Raw genomic sequence first — 12,191 nt, 5'->3', positions numbered from 1 at the left:
ACTGGTGTCTCCATGCTGATATATTATACTCAGCTTTTTTGCATGCTCCACATGGACATATGAACACAATTCTCATGGGAACTTGGCCCATCTTTCAGTACACTTTGTAAGCCAGTGGCTGCCTTCCTGTTCATGGAGGATTAGGCATAGTGTGGGGGTCGCTTTGCAGTCAGAGCAAGCTGAGGGAACAGTGCCCCCTACCTGTCTGTCCTCCTGCAGGCCCAGTGTGGGAACAAGGTGCTTTTCAGAGAAATCTCTTTGACACTGGCTGTCTCACCCAGCAGCTACACTCTTGAGAATCTGAGGGCCTTAGCGGAATTTATAAGTGTCCAAGGATTAGAAATGAGAAGTCTCCATGAGCATGAAAGCGACCATCCTTGGAGGTCATTATTTTGATCTATGTTCTTATCACTGGTTTCACAAACAGGCCTTTCCTTTCTAGTCTTTGAACACATCAACTCTTTTCAAGTAACACAGTAGTATTAAAAACATATACCCATTGCCAAAAAGCAAAACCAACCCACTTCTGGCTGAGAAACTGCTAAATACATAACTATTCATCCCTCAGTAGCTGAGTGTGGTTACAATGAATGGCTTTCCCATATTTTCTTGATGCTTCTAAATGTATTAGTTCACTTTTGAGGGTTATATTTTGGTGCTGTCATAATCTATATATAGAAAATGTAAGGACATTTCCAGGAACTGCATTAAAACAGCCATGACAAACCATATTCTGCAGCCTTCAGGTGTAGTATTTTGACTGCTTGGTTTGGTTTATCACCAACTCCTTTTTTTTTTTTTTTTTGAGACGGTGTCTCGTTCTGTCGCCCAGGCTGGAGTGCAGTGGTGTGATCTCGGCTCACTGCAAGCTCCGCCTCCCGTGTTCACGCCATTCTCCTACCTCAGCCTCCCAAGTAGCTGGGACTACAGGCGCCCATCACCATGCCCGGATAATTTTTTTGTGTTTTTAGTAGAGATGGGGTTTCACCATGTTAGCCAGATGGTCTCGATCTCCTGACCTTGTGATCCGCCCGCCTCAGCGTCCCAAAGTGCTGGGATTACGGGCGTGAGCCACCGTGCCCGGCTATCACCAACTCCTCTTCTGAGTATCCCCCACACTGTATTAGGAATTTGTTACAATATGACTAATGCTGAATATGTGTGCATTGATTTTTAAGTGCACTAGGTGGGACTGACTTGTTCAGATCTCCTCCATTAAAGCAAATGGCTGATTAGGAGAAAAGTAAGGGAGTAATTTGTTAGGAAAACTACTTTATGAGGTGCCGCCACCTCCTTCCAACCTGAAGAGGCAAAGAGGTTTGTGTAAACAAAGGTCTTGCGAGGCACAGCTATTTTACATTCTGATGTTCTGTGACTTTCTTAAATAAAAACCTTTTGGATTTCCGTATCTATTTAGGTAGTAGGAATATTTCCTCCTTTTTCAGAGAATAAAATCCTAGACTTAATGATATTCCTCAGGTGACTGAGAAGTTATACCAGCATAAGCAGTACAGCTGGCCCCTGTATCCATGGGTTCTGCATCTGTGAATTCAACCAACCATGGATAGAAAATATTTGGGGGAAAAAAATCCGCAAAGTTCCAAAAAGCAGAAGCTCGATTTGCTGCTTACTGAGAACTGCATTGAATCCATGTGAATAAGGTGATGTGTAGGCATTGTATTTTGAATTATAAATAATCTCTAGGTGATTTAAAGTATTTGAGAGGATGCGTGTAGGTTATATACAAATACTACACCATTTTATATAAGGGACTTGAGCATCCATGGATTTTGGTATTCATAAGAGGTCCTGGAACCAATTGCCCATGGGTAGTGAGGGATGACTGTATTTTCTAATTAAAAGGTTTTTTTTTTTTAGTAAGCAAATGTTTTACTTGGTACCTTATAATATTTTAAAAAGCGTAAAATTCCCAAATAAAATAATTGGTTTAGTGATAAATATTTCCAGGGATGTACTTAAAACGAATGTTTTCATCAGAATGCAGAAGCTGTTTTGAGAACTTTTTGCTCATTTTCAGTGGGGTTGTGAAATCCGATGAAAATGTGTATAAATGTTGTAGAAGAATACTTTGTTTATAAAGAGAGTGCAAATATTTTCTTAATATGACAACACCCCGAACAAAGAATGGTTACAATTAAAGTAATAGTGTTTCAGTTAAACATAGGGATGGAAAAGCCATTATTTTGAAATATCTTCTGAGCCTCACTGAAGAGAGAGTGTCTTACACACCTTGGGAACCAAGTTTTGCATATTATAGTATTACTACATTGTATTCGATCACAAGAATGGTGTGAATACTTTGTGGTTAAACAAATTGTAGATGCCTGTTAGTTGGATGAGATCTTGGAGTACATGCATCCCGGCTTCCCACACAGTACTCAGTTCTTTCTGTAGCTATCCTGTTGAATATATGGAGAGTACGGTATACTTTCAGGCAAGATAGTCATTTAACAGGTCATTATTTAAACATTGTTTCAGTGTGTGCTGTGAAAACAACAACAACAAATCGAATACCTCTCTGCTGTCTGCATTTTTGGAGCGCTCTAGTTGTTGGAAAGTACCTCCTAAACCCTAGCCACTGTGAAGTTATTGCTCCCTACCTGCTGGGAAATCTGTGCCAGCTCTCCCAGGAGGGCTCCTGAAGCTGCCTGCAGATACCTGCCAGGTGTCTCTTCTGGACTTTTCCCCAGGGGTCCTAGCTCCTAGGCTGGATCTCCTAGGTGTCTTACAGCCTGGCTGCCCCTTCTGGACACTCTTGGTTTGGTCAGTACCTGGGGTGATTTAACTTGGCATCTAACAATGAAGCTTCCTTTGGTTGTATCTTCTGCTGTTGCTTCACATTGAGCTTGCCACGTTTTCCTTGAATTGCTGTCAGTTTTTATCTCTTCTAACCTTGGGAACTTTATTTTTAAAAATCTGGGCCAGGCGCGGTGGCTCACACCTGTAATCCCAGCACTTTGGGAGGCTGAGGCAGGCGGATCTCGAGGTCAGGAGATCGAGACCATCCTGACTAACACGGTGAAACCCCATCTCTACTAAAAATACAAAAAATTAGCTGGGCGAGGTGGCGGGTGCCTGTAGTCCCAGCTACTTGGGAGGCTGAGGCAGGAGAATGGCGTGAACCTGGGAGGCGGAGCTTTCAGTGAGCCAAGATCGCGCGACCACACTCCAGCCTGGGTGAGAGAGCAAGACTCCGTCTTAAAATAAATAAATAAATAAATAAAATCTGAATGCAAGACTGTATGTGTGCTTGAACAATTTGAATCCCCTCTCGCCCCTGGGACCTTCCCCGTGCTATGTGTGCTTTTGGAGGTGGTGAGGAAAGGGCTGACCAGGCCATGGACCTGTCCCAGAGCCGGCACCCTTGAGCATGGCTGCTCAGCCAGCGATGAAAATTTGTCTTAGACATTTGAAGTTGCTTTTGAAGCTTTTAGGTCAGTGAGAGAACTTAAAAATTCTCATGTAAATATAATTTTAAAAATGTAGATGACTCAATCTACAAGAGCTTATCTGTTTGGTTTTTTTTTTTTCTACTTACAGTTTACATTTGGAAAAATTTACCACTTGAACTGAGTAATTTTTTCTTCTTGATAGTAGACGAATTGGTAGGGAAAGTGCTTCTAATACTCTTCAAAGCTGAGAAAATTTTAAGTATAAAGTTTATTCATTAAACATTTGTGTATTGTCCTCTGTGAGCTAGGCACTATATTTAGGGATACATTGATGAAAAAGAGAGAAATACCTAATAGTTCTTGGAGAGTACAGTATACTTTCAGGCAAGATAGTCATTTAACAAACAATTACACAGGTAATTATTTAAACACCATCGTAGTGCGTGCTGTGCAAAAACAACAAGAAACCAGTAGGAACATAGAACAGGAGAGGCCCTGGGCTGGGACTAGGGGTTTCAGAAGAGTCTCTCCAGAGAAAGTGAAGTTTAGGTTGATCTGGTTCTCTTTTTTTTTTTTTTTTTTTTTTTTTTTGAGCAATAAGGCTGTTTATTTCACCTGGGTGCAGGTGGGCTGAGTCCGAAAAAGGAGTCAGCAAAGTGTGGTGGGGTTATCATTAGTTCTTACAGGTTTTGGAATAGGCGGTGGAGTTAAGAGCAATATTTTGGAGGCGGGGGTGGATTGGATCTCACAAAGTACATTCTCAAGGGTGGGGAGATTATAAAGAACCTTCTTAAGGGTGGCAGAGATTACAAAGTACATTGATCAGTTAGGGTGAGGCAGAAACAAATCACAATGGTGGAATGTTATCAGTTAAGGCTATTTTCACTTCTTTTGTGGATCTTCAGTTGCTTCAGGCAATCTGGATATATACATGCAGGTCACTGGGGATATGATGGCTTAGCTTGGGCTCAGAGGCCTGACATTCCTGTCTTCTTATATTAATAAGAAAAATAAAATAGTGGTAAAGTGGTGGGGCGGCAAAAATTTTTGGGGGTGGTATGGAGAGATAATGGGCAATGTTTCTCAGGGCTGCTTTGTGCGGGATTGGGGTGACGTGGGAACCTAGAGTGGGAGAGATGAAGCTGAAGGAAGATTTTGTAGTAAGGGGTGATATTGTGGGGTTGTTAGAAGAAACATTTGTCGTGTAGAATGATTGGTGATGGCCTAGATATGGTTTTGGATGAATTGAGAAACTAAACGGAAGACACAAGGTCTGAGTAAGAGGAGAAAAACAGGTATTAAAGGACTAAGAATTGGGCGGACCCAGGACATCTAATTAGAGTGTCCAAGGGGGTCCAAGGGGGGTTAGGGTAATTACTTGCTTGGTTGGCAAGCTTTTAGGCTCTATCTTTGAGTTTTTTTTAATGTTGTCATATACCACGCCAGATTGATTTAGGTAACAACAGCACTCTTCATTTAAAAATATAGATTCCCCCCCTTTTTTTAGCAGTAAGTCGAGACCTCTGTGATTTTGGAGGAAAGAGAATTGCAAAGCCAGCAATTGTTTGTTAAAGAAGGATTAGAAACGGCTAGGAGAGAGTAACTGAGATTGATAGTGTGGTAGAGATAGCTGGGGAGAGGTAGAGGGTGGCATAAGAACGGGAATGAGAATAAGAGTAAGTATAAAAGTAAAGAATAGGACTTCATCAGGGTGAAAGTATTGGAGGGCACCTTGCCACTGAAGATCTTCTATCCACTTAAAGAGAGACTTAAGGGTGGCAGTTCGAGGTAAAACCGAGCGCCACTGAATACCAACAGCCTGAGAAACTGCTTGGGTGATTTGACTAGTAAAGGCCGGTCCGTTATCGGACTGTATAGAGGTGGGAAGGCCAAACCGAGGAATTATGTCTGACAGAAGGGAATAAATGACCGCGGTGGCCTTCTCAGACCCTGTGGGAAAGGCCTCTACCCATCCAGTGAAAGTGTCTACCCAGACCAAAAGGTATTTTAGTTAGGATCCTAACACGAGGCGTGTGAGTAAAGTCAATTTGCCGGTCCTGGGTGGGGCAAATCCCCGAGCTTGATGTGTAGGGAAGGGAGGGGGCCTGAGAAATTCTTGAGGAGTAGTAGAATAGCACATGGAACACTGAGAAGTGATTTCCTTGAGGATAGATTTCCACGATGGAAAGGAAATGAGAAGTTCTAAGAGGAGGGCTAGCGGCTTGTAACCTACATGGAAGAGGTTATGAAATGACGAATAGAATGGGCTGTGAGACTGGAAGGAGATATTTTCTTTGGTCCAAGAACCCTTTGCTTTGTGTGGGAAGAGATAGGTGGAAGTTTCAGTGAGGGGAGTAGGTGGGAGTGGCCAGATGAGAAGGAGAAAAACTGCCGTGAGGGATAGAAGTTGGAATGCTAGCTGCTTTTTTAGCTATCTTATCAGCATAAGCATTGTCCGGAGCAATGGGATCTGAAGCCCTTTGATGGCCTTTGCAGTGAATGACTCCGGCTTTCTTTGGAAGTAAAGCAGCCTTGAGAAGAGTTTTTATTAAAGAGGCGGTATTGATGGAGGACTCTTGCATAGTGAGGAAACTTCTTTCTGCCTATATAACAGCATGGTGGTGCAGGATATGGAAGGCATATTTAGAGTCAGTATAAATATTGACGCGTAGTCCCTTTGCAAGAGTGAGGGCTCAAGTTAAGGCAATGAGTTCAGCTTGCTGAGAGGTAGTGGAGGGGGGCAGAGCGGTAGCCTCAATGATAGATGTGGAAGATACTATAGCATAGCCTACCTTTGCTGGTGAGTGGCAATTAGGCCTGGTGGAACTGCCATCAGTAAACCAAGTGTGATCAGGGTGAGAAACAGGAAAGAAGGAAACATGGAGAAGTGGGGTGAATGTCATGTGGATCAGAGAGATACAATCATGGGGGTCAGATGCGGTATCTGGAATAACGTGGGAGGCCGGATTGAAGTCTGGGCCAGGAACAATGGTAACTGTGGGAGACTCAACAAAGAGTGAGTACAGCTGAAGGAGCTGGGGAGCAGAAAGTATATGCGTCAGGTGTGAGGAAGAAAATAGATTTTGGAAGTTATGAGAACTGCAGAGAGTGAGTTGAGCATAGTTTGTGATTTTGAGGGCCTCTAAAAGCATTAGGGCGGTGGCAGCCGCTGCACGGGGACATGATGGCCAGCCTAAAACGGTAAGGTCAAGTTGTTGGTCTGGTTCTCATTTATCCATTGTCCTTATCTTTAAAATCACAAGATATTGAGAGTTAGCAGTGCCATTGCTAATGAGATTAGAAAGCCTTCATTAATTACAGGATCCTTGGATTGAGATCGGAGTTTAATGGCACAGAAGGCAGCTTTAGGGTTCACTTGGTGAATTAATCTGCTCAGACTGCCATAACAAAATGCCACAGACTGTATGGATTAAACAATAGAAACTTATTTTCTCACTGTTCTGTAGGGTAGAAGTCCAAGATCAAGGAGCTGTCAGCTGGTTTCTGATGAGGCTTCTCTTCCTGGCTTGCAGATGGCCACCGCCTCACTGTGTCCTCACCTGGCCTTTTCTTTGTGCAAATGGGTGGGTGCAGGGGGACCATAGCGTCTCTTTGTTCCTTTTCTTTCTTTCTTTCTTTTTTTTTTTTTTTTTATGATACGGGGTCTCATTCTGTTGCCCAGGCTAGAGTGCACTGACATGGTCTCTGCTCACTGCAACCTCCACCTCCCAGGCTCAAGCAATTCTCCTGCCTCAGCCTCCCAAGTAGCTAGGACTACAGGCACCCACCACTGCACCCAGCTAATTTTTGTATTTTTATTTGAGATAGGGTTTCACCATGTTGGCCAGGCTGGTCTCAACCTCCTGACCTTAGGTGATCCACCCACCTCAGCCTCCCAAAGTGCTGGGATTATAGGTGTGAGCCACTGTGCCCGGCCATTCTTTGTTCCTTTTCTAATAACTACACCAGTCCTATTGGATTAGGGCCCTACCATTATGACCGCACTTAACCTAGATTACCTCCCTACAGGCTCTGTCTCCGAATACAATCACATTAGGGGTTACTCCTACAACATGTGAATTTGGAAGCTGAGCACAATTTGGTCCGTAACACTTAGGCTCCACTAAAAATCCAGCTACTGCTCGTGCCCAGCCCCTGATTTTTCTCTCTGTGCCGAGTTATAGAATACTAACAGAATTTAGTTCCCTCCAAATGTTCCAAATTGCCCTGACATCCGGTTCATTCTTCTGTGCTGCTGATTTTGACAACAGAAGCAACTGCTTTGAAAGCATTTTGAGATAGGAAAAACAAAGTGCATATTATGTTGCAGATATTTTGGGAAATAGAAAACTTGTTTATTTGTAACATATTTCAAGGAGATGAAGTTACGGACTTGATTTTGGTCAAGTAAGTAGTTGAAAAATGCAGTTTCAAAAATCACATCACCAGAGAGATTTTAAAGAAATTCAGAGTGGTCTGGATGCCCTGATCTTGTCTTCTAAGTTGTTTCCTCCATTGGGAGAATGCAGAAACTTGCTGATTCCTTTTGTGCTTATCCCTGAATGAAGACTTTACCAGCTAAGATCTTATTTTCATTTTGCAGTCATTTGAGCAATAGTAGGAGCCAGGTAAGTTTGAATTACAAGCCCATGCAGCTTTGGGCAGGCTGTGCATTATCCTGTGACTTTCTGGAAAGTGTGGTGAGGTATCCCCAGCCTGGGTGTTGGGCTGATTGGCTCAGTTGGATTAGGGTCTGGCCCCACAGTAGACATACTTAACATACTTAACTTATGGCTGTCACCTATGATAAATACGCTGTAAATCAGAGATCCCCTTTGTGGTTCTAAACTTATTGCAATATTTTAGGCCACCATGGCTCATTTTTCTTGTATACTCATGTTTAGATATTCTGGAGATCCAAAGTGAATCCACATTTACTTTAACTGACTTTTGTTACCAAGCTTGATATTGAGTACCTTTGAAAATAAGCTTTTAAGCAGTCATGTGCAGGCCTCTAATGGATTCCAGACTGTGTAGACTGTATTGTTAAACAATATTTTGTTTTTAAAAAAATTTTTTTTCAGATTGATCAGGTTTAAACAAATTTTAGTAACAGAGCAGTGGTCTCCAACCTTTTTGGCACCAGGGATTGGTTTCGTGGAAGACAGTTTTTCCACTGATGGGTTGTGGGGATGGTTTCAGGATGATTGAAGCATATTACTTTTATTGTGCACTTTATATCTATTATTATTACATTGTAATATATAATGAAATAAATCTGGCCGGACATGGTGGCTCACCCTTGTAATCCCAGCACTTAGGGAGGCCAAAGTGGGCGAATCACCTGAGGTCAGGAGTTCGAGACCAGCCTGACCAACATGGTGAAACCCCGTCTTTACTAAAAATACAAAAATTAGCCAGGTGTGGTGGTGGCACATGTCTGCAGTCCCAGCTAGGGCTTGCAGAGGCTGAGGCAGGAGAACCTCTTGAACTCGAGAGGCTGAGGTTGCAGTGAGCCAAGATCATGCCACTGCACTCCAGCCTGGGTGACAGAGCTAGACTCCATCTCAAAAAATAATAATAGTAATAATAATAATTCTACAACTCACCATGATATAGAATCAGTGGGAGCCCTGAGCTTGTTTTCCTCCAATTAGATTGTCCCATCGGTAGGGGCGATAGGAGATAGTGACAGATCGTCTGGCATTAGATTCTCATAAGGAGCACAGAATTCTGATCCCTCTCATGTGCAGTTCACAGTAGGGTTTGCACTCCTATGAGGCTGTAATGCCACCACGAATCTGACAGGAGGCAGAGCTCAGATGGTAGGTATATGCAAACTATGGGGAACAGCTGTACTTCGCTTGCTTGTCCACTGCTCACCTTTTGCTCTGTGGCCTGGGGGTTGGGGTCCTCTCTAATAGAGGTTTGAACATGTTAAAATGATAATTATTTGAATGTTTTTTTCTAGGATTGATGTTCTCTTCCTTTCAAGTATCGTAGGCCAATCTTTACTCATTTTGTTTATTTGAAAGGTTATGGATTTCTAAGTAAGTTTGGGAAACATTTACCAAGCATACAAAGGGGAAAGGCTTGTTGCTGCAGTGTTAATGCAGGCGATGGTAGTTATTTGAACAGGTCTTTGAGAAAATTTAATAAAGTGTAAATCTCTGGAAATCTGGGTCACCATGAAAGTCTAGGATTTAGGATATTTTACAAAGGGAAATGATCTTAAAATCGTCTATATTTAAAATAAATACGTTAAAAGGCAAATACTGGTGAGATTGTGCAATTAGTGATTACTGCAATCCTGTCCAAATATGACCCCTCATGTTTTGTGACAGTTGAAAATAAATTTATGATTTTATAACTTACAAATTTATAACCTTCGCTGAATGAATCTGAGTAAAGAGAAGGTTGTTCCTGTATAACAATGAGAATTTTACTGGGATGCAAAGTACATACTATTTAGGTAGGAAGAAGCACTGTGTTTTAGAGTTAGATTACTCTGTGACAACACAGCTCCTACCATCTGTGTTGCATTTCACAATTGTTTTTGAGCACCTGCTATGGCTTAGGTGCCATGCTGGTTACTAATGGTTTAAAGATGAACAGAATAGGCTGGGCGCGGTGGCTTATGCATGTAATCCCAGACTTTGGGAGGCTGAGGCGGGCAGATCACTTGAGCCCAGGAGACCAGCCTAGGCAACATGGCGAAACCCTGGCTCTACAGAAGATGCAAAAATTAGCCAGGCGTGGTGGTGTGTGCCAGTGGTCCCAGCTACTGGGGAAGCTGAGGCCCTGGAGGCAGAGGTTGCAGTGAGCCAACGCTGCACCACTGCACTCCAGCCTGGGCAACAATGAATCCCTGTCTCAAAACAAGCAAGCAAACAAAAAAGAAACCACACTAGAACAGAACAGAGAGGATGCTGGCCCTTGCAGAGCTTGTGGTGGTGGGGGGAGGTATATGTGTCTCACATATCACTTAATATAGTGTTGCTTTTCAGTGCAGTTTTACATATTTCTTTCATTTCATTCTCTTCCAGGTAATCGAGATATGCATTTCCACTTGATAGATTTGCAGAGGATTTTGGCATTGGGTTGCTCTAGGAGAAGTCAGATTACAAATAAAAAGTGCTTTATTGCTCCTGTGTTGTTCAGGCACATATGATACTAACTTATGAAATTTCACAATGAATAAGGCAGTGAAATGCCAAACTCACTGAAATTCAGGATTGGTATTTTGGCAGCAGCACCATTAAAACTATACTCTAATGTAATTTAAAACTATTTGGAAGTAAATGTAAGACCAAATTGTTATTTATGGTGGCTTAGAAACCCCACATTAGCCATAAGACCATGGTGCTAGGTCTGTATTAATAGTTTCTATTTTTAAAAATAATTTAGTCAACCAGAAGACATCAGTTAATTTCAATTTTAATAGCTCTTCTCTGTATGTGGAACAGAAACAAGGACGGCCTTGAACTGCCATGTATATGAGAATAGCTGTGTATTTATTTGGTAGGACTTAAAAAATATTTTAGTTGGTTCAAGTTAGGTGATTTCGAGGTTTATAAATGAACATTGGAAAAATTAACCTTTCTTTCTAGATCTGTCTACTTTCAACATTCAGCTGATTTTTCAAAATATTAGGACTTAGAAAATTATATTTAGATTTTAGAGAGTATTATATGTAAGCGGAGAAGAAGTAAGTTATTTTAAAATTTTAATGTATGAGTAGTAAAGAAGGATAAATTTCTATGCAGCAGATAAAGAATTTTCTTGTCAGGTACTCAAATAATAAATCCATTTGTAATATCACTTCCTTGTGCAGTTTGCTCTGTAAAATGGAGGAAGGTGAGGGGGGTGCCATGTTTCTGTCTCATATTGTTTTTTGTTATAGAGTGTATTCATGGTTATACTGTATAATAATGATAAAAAGTTCGTAAACCATGGTGATGAGATCTTTTTGGCAGAATGTTTTAAAATAAACTGTATTTCCCAAGAGTGAAATCTTTAAAAACAATTAATTTCCATTATAGTAAGGGTGAATTTTGCTCCTTCAAAGAGTATAGAGCCTGGTTGGATTTGCCCAGTAAGAAAAAAAAAATGTGCCTATTGGACTGTGTTGTTTATAAAGCTAGAATCACCTTGCAGTGGCGTCTTCCATCGTTATAGGAAAGAGGTTTATCTCTGAATATTGAGAATGGAGGTTCATAATAGGCATTTTAGCGTTTGAATGTTGTGGGAAGAAGATGGCTAAATCTTCACTGCTCCCCTAAAGTACACACGTTAGTTCTGGTGGGGAGTAGCCACTCTGAGATTTTATATCGGAGACATAATGAATGGGACGCATGATGTGTGAAATTCTAATTCTTTTTTTTTTTTTTTTTTTTTTTTGAGATGGAGTCTTGCTCTGTCACCCAGGCTGGAGTGCAGTGGCACAATCTCGGCTCACTGCAAGCTCTGCCTCTCGGGTTCACGCCATTCTCCTGCCTCAGCCTCTCCGAGTAGTTGGGACTACAGGCGCCCACCACCACGCCCGGCTAATTTTTTTTTTTTTTGTATTTTTAGTAGAGACGGGGTTTCACCATGGTCTCGATCTCCTGACCTCGTGATCTGCCCGCCTCGGCCTCCCAAAGTGCTGGGATTACAAGCGTGAGCCACCGCGCCCGGCCAATTCTAATTCTTTAGTACAGACAAATGTGCTCTTCATCTTTCTGTCTTCTGAGGCTTTTTTCAAGTGTTTGAAAACGCCATTGCAAAACTCTGACTGAG

General features: G+C 41.9%; 1 protein-coding gene across 1 annotated transcript in view; it reads left to right on the top strand.

The window, feature by feature from the left end:
• SPTBN1 (spectrin beta, non-erythrocytic 1) overlaps nt 1–12,191 on the top strand; it is a 212,223-nt gene that overhangs the window by 45,264 nt on the left and 154,768 nt on the right. The window lies entirely within an intron of this gene.

This window comes from Symphalangus syndactylus, chromosome 14, assembly GCF_028878055.3.
Source record: "Symphalangus syndactylus isolate Jambi chromosome 14, NHGRI_mSymSyn1-v2.1_pri, whole genome shotgun sequence".
Classification (NCBI taxonomy): Eukaryota; Metazoa; Chordata; class Mammalia; order Primates; family Hylobatidae; genus Symphalangus; species Symphalangus syndactylus.
Note: the sequence above shows the minus strand (reverse complement) of the source record. Positions and strands in the feature narration are given on the sequence as shown.